Here is a 16527-nt window from a genome sequence, read left to right on the forward strand (position 1 = left end):
GTTACACTCACCACTGCCTATATTGATCCTTTTGTCTGTCCTTCCAGAACACTCTTCATCAGCTTTTATTAACATCTTACATGAAAGTCCAAGACATTTTTTAGCTGGGTCCATTTTCTCAGAATTCTCTCCTTCTCCTTCCTCCCCTCTGTTGCTACTAAGCAAACATGTTTCTATCTGACTGACTCTATCCCTGAGCCTGCAAAAGGCAAGCAGAGGAAAATAAATTAAATGGCTTAAATGGAAGAGAAGAGTGAGATGGGAAAAAATATCCAGACCATCTTGCATCTTTTATCATGTGTTTTCGAATTTTCTGATTTTATTGGCATTTTTCATTTGAGGAGTTTGGTCTAGTGACAGTATTCATTGAAATAGTCAAATCCCTCAGTCTGAAGGTTAGCAGTTACACAAGTATTTATATATATAGATATATAAAGAGGTGCTAATAATATGTTCAGGGTCACCCAATGAGACATAAATGAAAGTGGTAGACAGCATAAGTTTGAACCCTTGATACATTTGTGGTTATAAAAGTGAATTTTTGAATTTAATATTTACACAATTTTTTTGAAGTAGTCATCTCTTCTTTTAGATTTCAATCTTGTGATCAAAGAATGTACCTTTAAAAAATATTTCAGGTTTGAATTTTCATTTGTCTTGAGTTAACGCTGGAAAGAAAGCATGGGTTCTTCTTTGCCCTAATGCTAAACAAAGAAAATGTTATCACCTCCATCTCTCAGGCTCAAATGTGACTGAAAAAACTTCATGTAAGCCCTGAAACAAAGCAAAAACAGCTCTCCCATTGGATTTATCAAATATTTGGGAGCAACTGGCTTAAAAGCTTCAACTGAAGTCCTTCCAGACTTAGAATTCTTCTTGACTTGGTGTCAGTGTTCAGATTATGAACAGTCTATTTAACCCCCACATAGTGCTTGGTCATCTTCAACCTTAAAACCATGCCTTGTGTTTCAGACTGTCTCCTAGATTCATTTGTTACCAAAATTTGTCCTGGGCTGCATTTCCTTCAGTGGTTCCACATAAAACAGATGGAAAGTGAATAGAATATTGACTGAAGGTCTAGACATAATTAATAAGATTTGCCTCCCAAAACTTCTATAGTGGGATGTGGAATAGTGGAGACAGTGTACTGTATCAAAAATTCCCCATAAATAGCTATAGATGTGGACTACCTGGGCTAGTCCTGAGGCTAACACATTTCCTTCAGGCATCTCAGTGGATTCATGCCAATCAATGGAAGACCCTAAGAAGTCCCTTCCAATTCTGAGACCACATGTTAGGCTGCAGAGCCCAGTTCACGCAGCACTCTTTACTATTTGACCATTTGGCTTTTGCTCTACAGAGAACAGATCACCCCAGGGATAAGTAGGAAGATTTAAAAGCCTTGTTCTTTTTTCTTAAATGTCTTCACGAGCTGAAGGAACATTTAAAAATAAAAACAGACGTTTGTTTCTCAACAGTCACAGTTCAAAATGACGTTTGTTTCTCAACAGTCACAGTTCAAAATGGCATGTACAAGTCTCCCTGCGGTCATTTTTGAAACTTCAAAAGCTTTTCATGTTGCTTTTTAAACAGAAAAGCAATTTGGAAATAAAGGAAAGCATTTAGCATTCCCAAACAGTGACCCAGAGTGTTGGCCCCTGTAGAGCACTATCAAATAACCTCCTTCCACCAGGACAGACGAGTCAGAGTGTGATCACGACACATGTTAAAAGACCCACTTTGCAGATGTACATTGATTCTGCCTATCACTGGGGAGGACTCTGGGGAAAATTAGGAAAGACGTATTTATCTTTGGCATTTCCTGCACTGTGCGACAGTGAAAAAGAACATGGGTTTTATAGTCCGAAATGTGGATTTTAATTTTAGCTCCACCATCAAGCAGCTGAGGGACCTTGGACAATTATTTTAACCCCCTGATCCTCAATTTCTTCAGAGCTAACAGGAATTACAATATCTCCTTTCAATTTTTGTGTTCAATGAGATATAAAACATAACTAGCATATGAAAGATACATAGCGAGTGGTCATTTCTTTCCCCTGCCTTCTCCCCACATCCCCAGCTACTTAGATCTCCACTCAGGGCAGCCTTCCTGGGTCTCACTTGGCTGTATTATAGGGTGGCATTTCCTATTAAAATTTACCCACACCATGGTGTTATTGTGTTATCAGATCCCAGCTTGTACCAGGTAGACTAACCAAGATGTTCAGCTCTCATATCCTTACACTCAGCTCACAGATCATCGAAATGGTGCTGATGGATTAATCTCTTATTCCCCCTAAGTAAGTGCAACATTTTACTTTTAACCTTTAGAAAAACAGTGTCTTAATGTAAAGGAATACCTATAATGGAGGGTGCGACTTCAGACAAAGCAGGAATATGTGTGTATAAGGGGGATCATCTTTCCATATTCACCCTTCAGATCACATACACAAGTGGTTCCCTTCTACTTCAACATACAGGGCTGAAATTTGCTTTTGGTCCTCTGATATTAACGGTGACCTAATGGTAGAACAATAGGACTAGTGACTAAGTGCCTGTAATGTGTATCTATAGGTTTCCCAAACTCTAGGCCTCTGCCTACCCTACAGTCTTGCAGCTGGAATCCTTAGGCCTTACCTGGAGGTTCAGCCCCACACAGAACCTGGAAACATTCCTGACTTCTAGCAGGGCCAATTGCAGGCACTCTGCCTGAGGAGCTCTCAGACTCTGCAACCTCTGGTCCAGTAGTTGGCTATGCTCTGGCTTGATATCAACTTTCAATGCTGACCTGTTCTGTTTCTGCTCCTCTATCACCAAGTTCCACACTACTTCTCCCTTTAAGTAACTGAATCCTTATTTGGTGTCTCCATGAGGAGCTCAGATTCTCCCTGCTTGGATATTCCAAGACTATCTTCTAACTTCCCTTTCACTCAGTCCAACCCTTTCTGTTCTCTTAGAAGCTAAGGTTCTGTGCCTGAATTCCATCCCTTCAATAAAGAGTACACTTGGTTTGGGATTTTTTGAGCTGCCAATGTCAGTGATACTATGGATTTAGTAGATACAAACAAGAAGTACCTTGTCCTTGCAGGAAAATGTACATTGAAATGGAAAACACAGCATAGCTAATGATAAGAAGTATTAATGTCAATATCAGACAGACCTGGGGCTAGACTTTTTACAGCTGTACTGGTGTTAGCAATTTATTTACCTTACCCATACTCTGGTTTCCTCATCTCAAAAACTGAACTAACAGTCCTTATCTCATAGGGTTGTTGCAAGGATTAGGTCAGAAAATGAATATAAAATAATTAGCACAATGCCAGAGACAGATTAGATGCTCAAGAAAAATCAGATATTTTCATTAGTGTTAGCATGATGATTATTTAATAAGAGAAATTCATGAACACAAAAGAGAATGGTGGAACAATAGGACTAGAGTCCAAGTGCTTATAATGCATATCTAGAGGTTTCCCAAACTCTATGCCACTGCCTACTCTACACCCTTGCAGCTGGAATCCTTAGGCCTTACCTGGAGGTTCAGCCCCACACAGAACCAGGGAACATTCCTGACTTCTGCCTATGGACCTCAATGCATCAAATAATATAGAAGGCAAAGATAAGTATAGCTTATACTCTTAAATAATTGTAGCCTCTAAAGTTTGAGAAAAAAATTGGGAGTTCAGTTGACATGTAGTTTCTATAACAACCACATTAACAGGCAGCTGTAGTACATGCAAAGAGGTTGCCTCTAAGTCACAGAAGACATTTCCTTAGCAGTGGAAAAGACAGCAAGACCAGACTCAGGAATAAAGGTTTTGCTTGGGGGTGAACTCTAAACACAGAAAGAACAAGAATGGGCATTGGAGGTATTTGAAAAGATTTGTCTGCCATTTCAGGTTAGCTTTTTACTGCATTTTGGAAGATGACATCCTAAACTTCCAGAAATTAAGTAATTCATCACTTCTAATCCCAAAGACAGAAACTATAAATTCTGCTCATGCATTAATCATGGTTTTTTATTTTCTATATTTCCTGATGTTTTGACATCTTGAGGCCTTGTGGATCTAGTGAAAAACTGACTGCCCCTCTCAGGGTTAGTTAATTCCTAGGGAAAGCAAAAAACTTACCTGTGAACACAGCTTTCAATGTAAACCAACCTATCCTGGATTCCCATGTGTCTTCTGTTATTGGACTTTTACAGTCCAGGATACTATCCTCCTGCCCTAAATCACACAGGGCTAGGTACAAAACAATCAGAGACCACCCCTACAGCCCAGAGCCCACCCAAATTATTCAAACCACGCTGTCCTAGGCCTGCTCAGCTACTTAATCTGCCTCACCCATTTCTTCCTGCAGAAGACACAGTAAAGACTGTGCCCCTCCCTCCTTCTTCCTCCTAATTGACCATGGTACTTCCCTGTGGCCCTGCACAGTATTTGAGCTCACTCCTCTTGGACACTATGAAAAACTATCATTTCGGTGGCAGCTATCTTACCTGTTGGCCTCACCATACCTGAATAAAAACAAAATCCTAGGTATACTTGAAGCAACTCAAAGCAAGAGAAATCTGTATTCAGAAGCCTCCAACTTCTGGCTGGATTATCTTAGCAAGGCTCAACCGTTTAGAGCCTCAGTTTCCTCATCTATAAAACTGAAACAATAATTATTATCTAGCAGAGCCATGAGGAGAATTTATACGTGTGAAAGCACTCATCATAGTTTATGCTTACCTAATGTTTGTTCTTACATTTGTTTAATTACCCATTCATTCATTGCTATCCACCTGTAGTCTATAAACACAATTCAGTTACTACCTTGTCCATCCTCGTTAATTCTATAGTAAATTCTGATGCCCTTTCCATGTGTATCTGTGGCTTCTGAGCACTGTCATGAACTCTCACTCTTTTCTTCACTCTGAATTGACTTCACTGAGAGCTCTCCCCTTGAATCCCTTAGTTGATTTCTGCCACAGCTATTTTAAAGTCATGCAATTTTGGAAAAGGCCAGTCTCACTGTTCATGCTGACATCTATCAATCTTATCAAGCAATTTTGTCTACAAAAGGGGAGTCAAAAACCTTCCGTTGGGCAGAAAAAGAAATCACATTTTTGGCAGATAATTAGTAAAATAAACATCTGAAAGCTGTAGATAATTTGTATTGCACTACAGGCTTTGTGGATATTTTACCGCCTACACTCCTCTAATTAGGGAATGGGGTTGATAAATGCTGAAGTGGAGAGAGATTCCTGAGACACAGAGCCAAGTGCTCCAACTGGACTAAAATTACCAAGAAGATCAATTAAAAGAAGGAAGATGACCAGTGTAGCAAAGCGTATCAGGGTGGGGTCAAGTTTGAGACAGATGGCAAATGAGGCAACTTCAAGAGAAGACAGCCTGTCCCAGAGTTATTTATTGTATTCCTGATGAACAAGACTAAGGAGAAATCTGAACACTTGCAAGAACTGTGCAATAAGATCTGGCACCAAATGCAGGGTGGGATAAAGAGAGATACTGGCCTTGGACAGCCCAGACCTGGTTCACTGGCTCGGGCAGTTCTGCCAATGAGGTTCCCCTTTTTAGGGATGGCGGACAAGAGACCACTGCAGTGGTGAAGGAAGTAATATTTTTAAAAATGTATAAATTATAAGGAGCTATATTAGAGGGGCTATTATCAATGACAGAATTGCTGTGCTTCAGTCTCTTGTTTGAAAGAATAAGTATAAATGTTTAAAAGCCCAGTCTCTAGAGTCAGATTAAGTAGGCTCAAATTCTAGCTTTGCTACTTGTTCTTTGTGTGAATGTAAACAACTGGCTTGACGTTTTGAATCCTCAGTCTCCTTACTGCAGAAATCAATAAAATCATAGTGCCTACCTCATGGGCTGCTGGAACAGTTAGAGGAGGTCTGCATGTAAATCTCTTCACAGAGGTCCTAGTGCATAGGAAGCACTCAATAAGTATTATATGTTAATATTTGCCCAGCCTCCTCCCGTGACTGTTGTAGGTATAACTGCAGGATTTTCCAAGCGCAATGGTGAATACTCTCCTGCCCAAGCCTCTGATACTCCAGCGAGGCTTTCTTGGCGTGAGTGGGTCTGTTAATGTTAATGGGTGTGCAGGGGGCATTGAGGGGAGGAGGCTGGCTAGGAAAATCCTATTATGGCGACAAGTTCCTGTGGAAGTGGTGCAGTGCTTAATGTCATTGTTCTAATATCACCCATATTTGATATCATTGTTTCAGATTTTGGCTCAGAGTCCACAATTTACTGTTCTGTGGAGTTGTTGGACTCTTGGACTGACCTAAACATTTCTAGAGTGAGATAGGAATTCTACACCTTGCCTTGGGTAATTATTACCTAATTAGCAATTTAGTGAAATACTGTTTTTTTTTTTTTTTTTTTTTTTTTTTTTTTTTTTTTTTAGGCAGTATTTCCACAGCACAGAATTTCTCCATACAAATTCACTTAAACCTTTTGATGGCAAGCTTGAGGACCAAGTGCCTTTTTGTTGTGCTTTGTTAAAACAATTCCCCTATTGTACATGTCTTGCACGAGGCTGCTGTCAGTAAGCAATGCCTCTAGTCACCATTCAGCCATCTAAACGTAAGACATTCCTTTGTACCAACTTTCACATATGTATCTCCAGGCTGTGTGAATATTAAGAGTAATCTGGTTAAATTATCTCTGACTTTAAAGGAGTTCTGCACACCGTAGGATTTCATAGTCCTGTAACTTAACCCTTGAATTTCTCCAATAACCAAAAGAAAAAGGTTCTAAAAAGTGCTTATCACTTTTTTTGTAAAGTTCTACTCTTTTCCTGCCTTTTCAAGTGCCTGAAGATCAACAGTTTGGCAATTAATGCAGTGCTCACTGCTTTTTTTTTTTTTTTTTTTTGGATGGAAAACATACCCACTGTGAAGTCATTTGGGACAGCGTCTCATTTGAGCAGTTAAAGAACCAAAGCCCCTGCTACCCCACTAGATAGAATCCATTGTATATCTGTGAATAAGAAACCCTGGCATCTGAGGAGCTGGGCAAAGTAAGGGAGTTGGGACATATACTGTGCCAAGGCCAAGCTCCTGTGCTGGATGGTTATTGTATAAGAAAACCAGGCATCAACAGGGCCGGGCGCGGTGGCTCACGTCTGTAATCCCAGCCCTTTGGGAGGCCGAGGCAGGCAGATCATGAGGTCAGGAGTTTGAGACCAGCCTGGCCAATATGGTGAAACCCTGTCTTCACTAAAAATACAAAAATTAGCCAGGCATAGTGGCAGGTGCCTGTGGGAGGCTGAGGCAGAAGAATGGCTTGAACCCGGGAGTTGGAGGTTGCAGTGAGCCGAGATCGCACTGCTGCACTCCAACCTGGGCAACAGAGCAAGACTCCATCTCAAAAAAAAAAAAAAAAAAAAAAAGGAAAACCAGGCATCATCAATGCAAAGTTAAGAGATGGGAAGTGGACTGATTTGCTAGGCAACCGGTTTCATCTGTAATGAAGATTATAGTGCTCAGTGACCAAGTCATATCTAATGAGATAAATGTGTTAATGTATTTTGGACACCAGAACACTAGACAGCTGTATAATTTTAGGGACTCTCAGGATTATTTTAATTGTTTATATTATTATCTTATTGTAACTGGTAGACAAGGAAATTCATGTCTAGGTGCATTCAATATGGAGAAGTAAATTACTACAGTGCTCTGAATATTTCTAATAATTAAAAAACATTTAAGTCCCCCAATTACTTATTTCAAAAATAGAACACCTGTAGAAAAGTTGAAAATAGTTCAATAAGTCCCCATTTTTCCTTTACTAAGATTGTGCAATTTTACCATATTTGTGACACTTCTCTCCCTGTTTTATTTATATTTATTTATTTAAAGTATGTGGAAGTACTCACCCAAGGTAATGACACTTATTCCATATTATCTAATATGCTGTCCACATTTAAATTCTCCCAATCATCCCCAATATATATTTTATAGAATTTTTTTTTTAAATCAAAGATCCAACCAAGTTAGCATGCTATATTTGGTTGTTATGCTTCTTTCATTTCTTTTAACTTAGAAAATTCTCCTCCACTTTTTTCTTTTCTGCTTTTTATGATATTGGCTTTTCTGAAGAGTCCAGGAGCTGCCACAGAGTGTCCCACATTCTAGATTTATTTGATTTACTCCTAAGTTTACATTACTTTGAAACATTTCTGGCAAAACTACTATATAGGTGATATTGTGTATTTTGCTGCTTCTCATGAGGGGCCCCAAAATGTCAGTTTGTCCCTCCATTTGTAACAGTAATGCCTTTAAGGTTGGATTTGGCTGGGTTCTCTTAGGGAGCATTAGCATCAAGACTTGTGGCCACACCCCTTGGTGCTGCCCTTCCACAGCTTTCCATGAGGGCATGCCTGCTGATGACCCTGGGGACCAGGTTGGGCCATGAAGAAATAACCAATAAGATTGATTCTGAAGAAGCTTCCCTTTGGAGCCTCCAGTTTCATATGACAGTTGCTGAGCCAGTCTATCCAGAGGAAAGCTGGATTGGTGATTGGCATGCTGCTGAGATCTCCAGAACTTATTTATCCTGCCTAATTGAGTTTTGTACCTTTTGACCAGCATTACCATTTTCCCCACCTCCACCTTCACCCCCTCCACAGGACCTGGCAACTACTATTCTACTCTGCTTTCATCTATGAGTTTGAATTTTTTAGATTCCACAAAAAAAGTGAGATCATGCAGTATGTCTTTCTGTGCTTGGCTTATTTCTCTTAGAATAATGTCCTCTAGCTTCATCCACGTTGTCATAAATGACAGAATTTTCTTCTTATTTAAGGTTAAATAATACTCCATTACATGTATGTTTCTGTCTATTTATCTAATGTATCACATTTTCTTTATCCATTCATCTGTCAATGGACACTTAGGGTTTTTGAGTAGCCTTCCTACTGTTTTCCATACTGACTATACCAATTTATATTCCCACCAACAGTGTGCAAGAGTTTCCTTTTCTCTACATCCTCACCAACACTTGTTATCTCTTGTCTTTTTGAGAATGACAGTCTTAACAGATGTAAGGTAACATCTCATTGTGGTTTTGATTTAAATTTTTCTGATCATTAATAATCATCTATTGGTCATTTTTATGCCTTCTTTGAATAAATATTTATTCATCTCCTTTATCCATTTTTTAATACTATTGTTTTTCTTGCTATTGAATTGATTGAGTTCCTTATATATTTTGAGTATTAACCCCTTACCAGATGTATGGTTTGCAAATATATTATTTCATTCTGTAGATTATCTCTATACCCTATTTGTTTCTTCCTTTGCTGTGCAGAAGTTTTTCAGTTTGAGGCAATCTCATTTGTCTGTTTTTGCTTTTGTTGCCTGAGTTTTGGGGTCATGTCCATAAAATCATTGCCCAGACCAATGTCAAAAGCTTTTTTCCTATGTTTTCTTTTGACAATTTTATAGTCTTAGGTCTTACAGGTAAGTCTTTCATCCACTTCAAGTTTATTTCTGTGTATGTTGTGAGAAAACGGTCAAATTTCATTCTTCTGCATTGGATATCCAGTTTTCCTAACACTATTTATTTTGTATTTTATTTTACTTTTTGTAAGATGGACCTCATGCAAGAAATAATTTGGGGTGAGTCTATAGAGCAAAGTTTTTTGCTATAGAGCAAAGACTCTATAGCAAAATTGCTCTATAGACAACAATTTTATTAGGAAAGTAATGGAATAAGTTATGGTTACTCCATAGGCAGAGCAGCCCTAACACCATTTATTGAAGAAAATGTTCTTTCCCCTTTGTGTGATCTTGGCATTGTTGGCAAAGACCAAGTAACCATAATGTGTGGATTTGTTTCTGAGTTCTCTATTCCGTTCTATTGGTCTGTATGTCGGCTTTTTATGCCAGTACCATGATGCTTTGATTACTGTAACTTTGTAGTATATTTTAAAATCAGGTAGCATGATGTTTTCAGCTTTGTTCTTTTTGCTAAAGATTATTTTGGCTTTTTGGGGTCTTTTGTGGTTCCCTATGAATTTTGATTGCTTTTTCTATCTCTGTGAAAAAATGCCATTGGAAATTTGACGAAGATTACATCAAACCTGTAGATCACTCTAGGTAGTATGGACATTTTAGCAATATTAATTTTTCCAATCCATGAACACAAGATATCTTGCCATTTATTGTGTCTTCTTCTGTTTCTCTCATCATTGTCTTATTTTCATAGTAGAAATCTTTTGCCTTATTGGTTAAATTTAGCAAAAGGCGTACAAGAAGAAGAAAAAGCATTCCATCCCACTGGGAAGAATTCATCAGGATAGATTTGGATGAAGCATGATCTTCAAGTCACATGAATGTATGCAATAGAAGATAGGGTTTTGCCCTCGTTGGTTCTACTTGACGAATGAGGAACAAGCACAGCTGACTGTATTCATCCAAATTAGTACTCCCAGTGCTTCCTAAAGGTCTTAACTCCAATTAGGAAGGATCTAGCAAAAGGACTAAGTGGGAATGGGCTGCATTGGCAGTTTCACCAAGTGTGGTATTAATATAATAATAAAATCTGCAATTTGTACCAGCATTAGTTCCTGTTGCTACTGTAACAAATTATCACAAATTTAGTTGCTGAAATCAAAATAAATTTATTTTCTGACAGACCTGAAAGTCAGAATTCCAAAGTCAGTTTCACTGAGATAAAGTCAAGGTTTTGCCTGGGCTTGTTCTTTCTGAAGACTCTTAAGGGAGAATCCATTTCCTTGCCTTTTTTAGCTTCTCCTGACCACTTTCTTCATCTTCAAAGCACATGGCTCCAGTCTCTGCTTCCCTCATAACATTACCCTCTCCTTTTCTGGAGTCAAATATCCTGTTACTTCCCTTTTATAGGGACACTTGTCATTTTACTTAGGACGTGCCCACATAATCCAGGACAATTTCCCCATCTCAATATGCCTTTTGTTGCCTTTTTGCTGTGTGTTAATAAGAAAGAGCAGCGAATGAAGAGGCAGAAGAATTCAGTTCAAATTCAAGTTCCATTAGTTTCCTGAACATAGTTATTTCTTCATGTAAAAATGAAGTTGATAATAAAATCAACTACCATAAAAGTTGTGAGAACCCAATGACACATACATGTGAAAGTGATCAGTAATTCAATCACAGCCATAAAGCCTCTTCTGCTGTATGAGGCACCACTCACAGGTTCTGAAGATTAGGATGTGGCTATCTTTGGAGATCATTATTCAGCCTACCTCGGTACCTCACTAAGCACTTTCACATATACGTGTCTTTGAGTTCTCTTGATTTTTATGGTAGCCGATTTTATTATCAATTTCATTTTTACATGAGAAGATAACTATGTTCAGGAAACAAATAGAGCTTGAATTTGAACTGAAGTCTTCTGCCTCTCCATTCACGACTCTTTCTTATTAACCTGCAGCAAAAAGGCAGGGAAATGTAATGAGAGGTAAGGCTTTCCAACAAGTTGAGCTTTTGGGGTCATATCAGGTCAGTCAGGGGTCAGAATCTACATCTTCAGTAGAGAGAATTTACTACAAGTAATTGTTAACCAGATACAGGCAGTCTGTTTGGTATGGTCGTATGGGACAATGAGAATGATTTTGCAAGCTGTACTCACACACAGCAATCTTAATCATAATGAGAAAATTATGATTGTTCTGTGACCCTTAACAATTTTTGTCAAAATATTAAAAATTTCTTATTACTAGTTGTAAATGTGTAGGGAAATGAAATGCATAATAAAACAAACATTTATTGGGGACACTATAAAGCATTAGAAACATGGAGATTTATAATATTTTCTATCTTTCTAAAAACCTTTTTCAAGAATAATTTGAACAGTGCTGACCTCCTTGTCTTATAATGAACACGACTGAGCAAACATGTTTTCTGTGCCTTGGCAAATTGTCATACTCCTTTCTAAGTTTGGATCAGCTTTTAACATTTATCTTTCTTGCTTTCAAAGTCATAAAATATCTCTTAGAGTTTCTTTAAAGTGAAGTTTTGGTTTTTTTCTAATGTCCCTTTCTTTGGGACATTATCATCCTTTATGCCAAAACCGTGTTTCTCATTTATGTTACATTTCCTTTCCCTGGCTTCCTCGCACCACATATCCTGACTCTCTCAAACGACAGCAGGGTCGATGGCCTCATGGTCACCTATTTTTTTTTTAATAACTTCATTTATGTTGGATTTGAGTTTCACTTCCAGTGATATCACTTGTCAGTTCTTTGCTGCATTTTAAACTTTGCGGGCCGATTCCCTCTTTTGATTATCTGTTTTTATAAAATGTTATGTGGGTTTATCACTGGAAGGCGGGGAGACAACACAACCATAAGCTCTGCTGTCTGTGTGTGAACTGAATAACAGATGCATAGTAAACAACAAATGGACTGGGGAAAAAAATGACGTGATTGGTCACTTACCATGATACACATGTATGCAGATTTGTGGACTTAAGAGAACAATGAAGCTTGTACTTTATGTAATTACTCACAGTTAACTTACCATGGTAACTGAAATTTGACTGTGTTATTGGGGGTACTGACATTATTTAACTAAACTCTTAAATTCATGCACCTCAGAACAGTGCAAAGTGAGGACTGCCTATATTTAAGAAGTGAAAAGGATACCAGGTTATCATACAGGCAGTAACTGCAGGAGGCAGCTATAGGGTTGGGGGAATAAAAGGAAACTTGGGTATTTTTTTTTTTTTTTGAGACAGAGTCTGGCTCTGTCGCCCAGGCTGGAGTGCGGTGGCCGGATCTCAGCTCACTGCAAGCTCCGCCTCCCGGGTTCACGCCATTCTCCTGCCTCCACCTCCCAAGTAGCTGGGACTACAGGCGCCCGCCTCGTCGCCCGGCTAGTTTTTCGTATTCTTTAGTAGAGACGGGGTTTCACTGTATTAGCCAGGGTGGTCTCGATCTCCTGACCTTGTGATCCGCCCGTCTCGGCCTCCCAAAGTGCTGGGATTACAGGCTTGAGCCACCGCGCCCGGCCAAACTTGGGTATTTTTAAAGTTTAGAGACTTGGAGGAGGGGCCCATGGGAGCTGGACTTAGGCTTCTGAAGAGCTGCCATGAGGCTGGTGTAACTGCTGCTACCGGTTAAAGAAGAGATGGATGCTGCAATGACGCAGACAACAGCAAGTAGCAAAGTGAAAAGGGTGGGTCTCTTTCCTCTCCCTCTCCAAGCCTTGCAGCCTTTCCTAGAACCCGATTAGCAGAGCCTAATGTGGAGTCAGGTGATGAAGGAAGACTGCTTTGCAGACTGGCAATATCACAAAGCAGAGAGGAGAAGGGCAGGCCTGAAGTTGAGACATGAAGCTGAAAACCAGGACAGTCTTACAGTCTTGGTCTGGGTCAGGATCCTTTCCCTGTTCTCCCTCCTGTAAGTGCTCCTTCTCGTTAGTTCTGCAGACACAGGGCACCATGGAGAAGCTGCAATGGGAGCCAAGTTAGGAGCAGGCTCAGCAGTGGCAGGTGAGGTCTGCTGACCCTACTACCTACATGGGTGGCAACTGTGATATTTTAGTTCTGCTTGCAGTCTTGAGCCCAGGAGAGGCAGGAGTGAAGAAAAGAGGAGAAAACAATGTATATGGTGACCTTCTAGGGAACAGGATTGCTGGGAAACAGTGAATAGGAAGCACCGGCTCTTGGCTAATCAGAATCACATGGTGCTGCACCCTGAATACTGAAGTGTCACCGTTGAATACTTGTACTAGGTAGTCAAATGCCCAGGGCAGATTCTGGACTCTTCTGCTGAAATGCTCCTACAAGACTTAGTCCCAGAATAACACTGATGTCCTTTCCCTGGGTCTTCAAGCTTTTACTCAGTTCTAATAGCCAACTATTCCACAGCCTTTCCTATTTACCTTAAAAAGAATGCTATATATTTGGATAGCACTTCGTGTCTTTCAAAGTATCAAAGTTCTTGAGCTTGCTTATTTCATACAGCAGTCCTGAGAGACCTGTGTAAACAGGAATGTTATTAGCCCCAACTTACAGATGAGAAAAATGTAACTTTGAGGTTTTAAGTAAACTGGAGCCAGAACTTCTTAATCTTCATCTCATGTTCCTACCTCTCTGCTGAGCTGATCTCCAAACCTAATTCGGACCACTCCCTCTGAAAACTGCAGGGATGAGCCCAGAAGGAGTCAATTTCCATAAGCCAGTATCTCCTTCCTCATTTTTCTCTGGGTACCCTACCTAGATAAGATTTTCCCTGCCAGAGATTCTACGTGAAACCTCATGGAGTTTATTGCAAATGTGGCCAATTTATTTACATTGGTAAGGGATAAGAGTAAAGATAGGGATAAAGATAGCTACAGCTTGATCCTAACTGTATTGTTTTCTGAAAATATATAAGCTGATTGGAGTTCTTTATTTTGGCCTTCCTAAAAGGGATACCTCTATCACTTAACATTTTTCCTCGTGCTGGAATTTTCTTCTGTGTATTCACACCTCTTGAATGACTGGTACTGGGCACATTAGATATGAATCATCTACATTTCTAGAACTCTATTAATTTTCTATAGAATTAAATTAAGCCTAGCTCTTAATGAGTATTGCCAGTGAAGAGAATGTTTGTTCTTAATGGGAGCATTTTCCCTTAGACCAATATCCGCACCTCAAACAGAAACCATGGACGGATCTCTAGTCTTAGCATGTTGCTTTATGTCCCTTGGCCTAACCTCATTTTGAGCATAGAGGAAAGACTGTGGGGTCCTAAAGTCAAAATGATAGTCTTCCAAGCTCCAGATTGTCTCGAAAGCACTTGGTCAAATTTTAAACAAGAGGAGAAGACGATGACAATTTCAGAAAGAGGGAAAAAAGAAGAAAAATTATCTCTCTGTTCCCACGGGCAAAGAAAGCCACAAACCTAACATTTCCCAACAATTTAAAACCCACAGCTTTACAGTTTCTGGAAAAATTGCCAGAGTGTCTGCGGCAGAGTCAGAAATAGAAGCCAGGTGTTGGTCTCTTGTGTTCGTGCTGCCTTCCCTCTGTTCCTAGATGACACGAGGTCAGTTCTTTCCATGCATAAGGTCCTCAGGATTCTGCAGGCGTCATGTCTGGTAGCTATGTGTTAATGTGCACTGACTGCTGAATTTGATTCCTTTGGATAATGGGAAAACTTTGCAATATGTTCGACATGTCTCCCTGCTTCACTCTGTGTGTGATATGAATTCTGCATGTGTTCTGCATTGACGACCCATTCCAGGATTTTTTTTATCAGTGTAGATGCCCTACCATCTGCATAATTGTAGACCAAACCTTGTTCTGCGACTACCAGATCAGGCCTTTACTGACTTAGATGTGAAGAGAAGGAAAATATCACCTCCTAGACATTTGAATCCTAAATAGATGCAGTTGGTGTATACTTCTTTATGTCAAGTGTAAAGAGCAGAGAATCAGTCTGCTGAGTAGGGCATTAAGGAGGAGAATTCTCACATCTGCTGACAAGCAGTGATAATTCCTAGAGAGAGTACAGCGAGAGAATCCCAGTTTCCTACTTTTTGTCCTGCAGTGATGATCATTGTTGAACATTTTGCAGAATTTTGTGTTTTCTGTGTGCTTTTCTACTTTCACACTAAATTCTGCTGGACACTGCTACATATTATTCCCATCAAGATCTCACTGTTTATAGTAAAGATGCTTGTATTTTAGAACAGGCAAGAATCTGAGGCAATTTGATCTGGCTGCAAATAAAGTAATCTCTTGGGTAGCAGTAGCCGGAGCAAAACCTAGCTCCTTGCTTCCTACTATAATAAAGACTTTCCCAAACATACTTTCTGTAGGAAACCTTCCATCAACACTGATGATGTATTTTTTTCCTTTTTAATTTTATGCTAGTTTGAGTTGTCTACTAATTTTTCTATCTGTGTAGCAATGCATCCTCACTTCACCCTTGGGTCCCGTAGGGTAGAAATTAAACTTGACACTTCTTCGCCTGCCTCTAACACAGTCTTGGACAAGTGGCAGGTGTCCCTGAAGTTCTTGTTGACAAGTGATGGATTGTTGGCTTCCTTGAAATTCCCATAATTTTCTCTCAATTCCTTCCCCTAAGTTCTCTGCTTCTATTTTTACAGTTACTTTATATATTTAACAATTTACTTAGCATATGTTCTTTACGAAAATTTTTCTCTCCAGTTTTTTTCCATTCGTTGCTTAGAATTTTGTAAAGTATGGCCTTAATATCTCTGCTTCTATTCTCCATGACAATACATAAGCTTCTTGAAGGTGAAAATATTTTTTGACACCATAAAAATGACTGATGCAGTAGTACCTTAAAAACTTCTTTTGAGTGAATGATTCGATAGTTTCCAAGTCATCCCAAAGTGTAGATTCTTGACTTGTGATGGAGACGGGGTGGCTTACTTACTGTCTCTTTTTTCCTGTGAATATCTAACAGCTTTCTATGGGTTACTCAGTTGGAGGACGAGTGTTCAGGTTCTCAGAGCCATCTCTTCCTGGACAATCCAGCTATGTCTATTAAAATGCAACATACAAGTAA

This window comes from Piliocolobus tephrosceles, chromosome 4 (assembly GCF_002776525.5).
Source record: "Piliocolobus tephrosceles isolate RC106 chromosome 4, ASM277652v3, whole genome shotgun sequence".
In the NCBI taxonomy this organism is placed as follows: Eukaryota; Metazoa; Chordata; class Mammalia; order Primates; family Cercopithecidae; genus Piliocolobus; species Piliocolobus tephrosceles.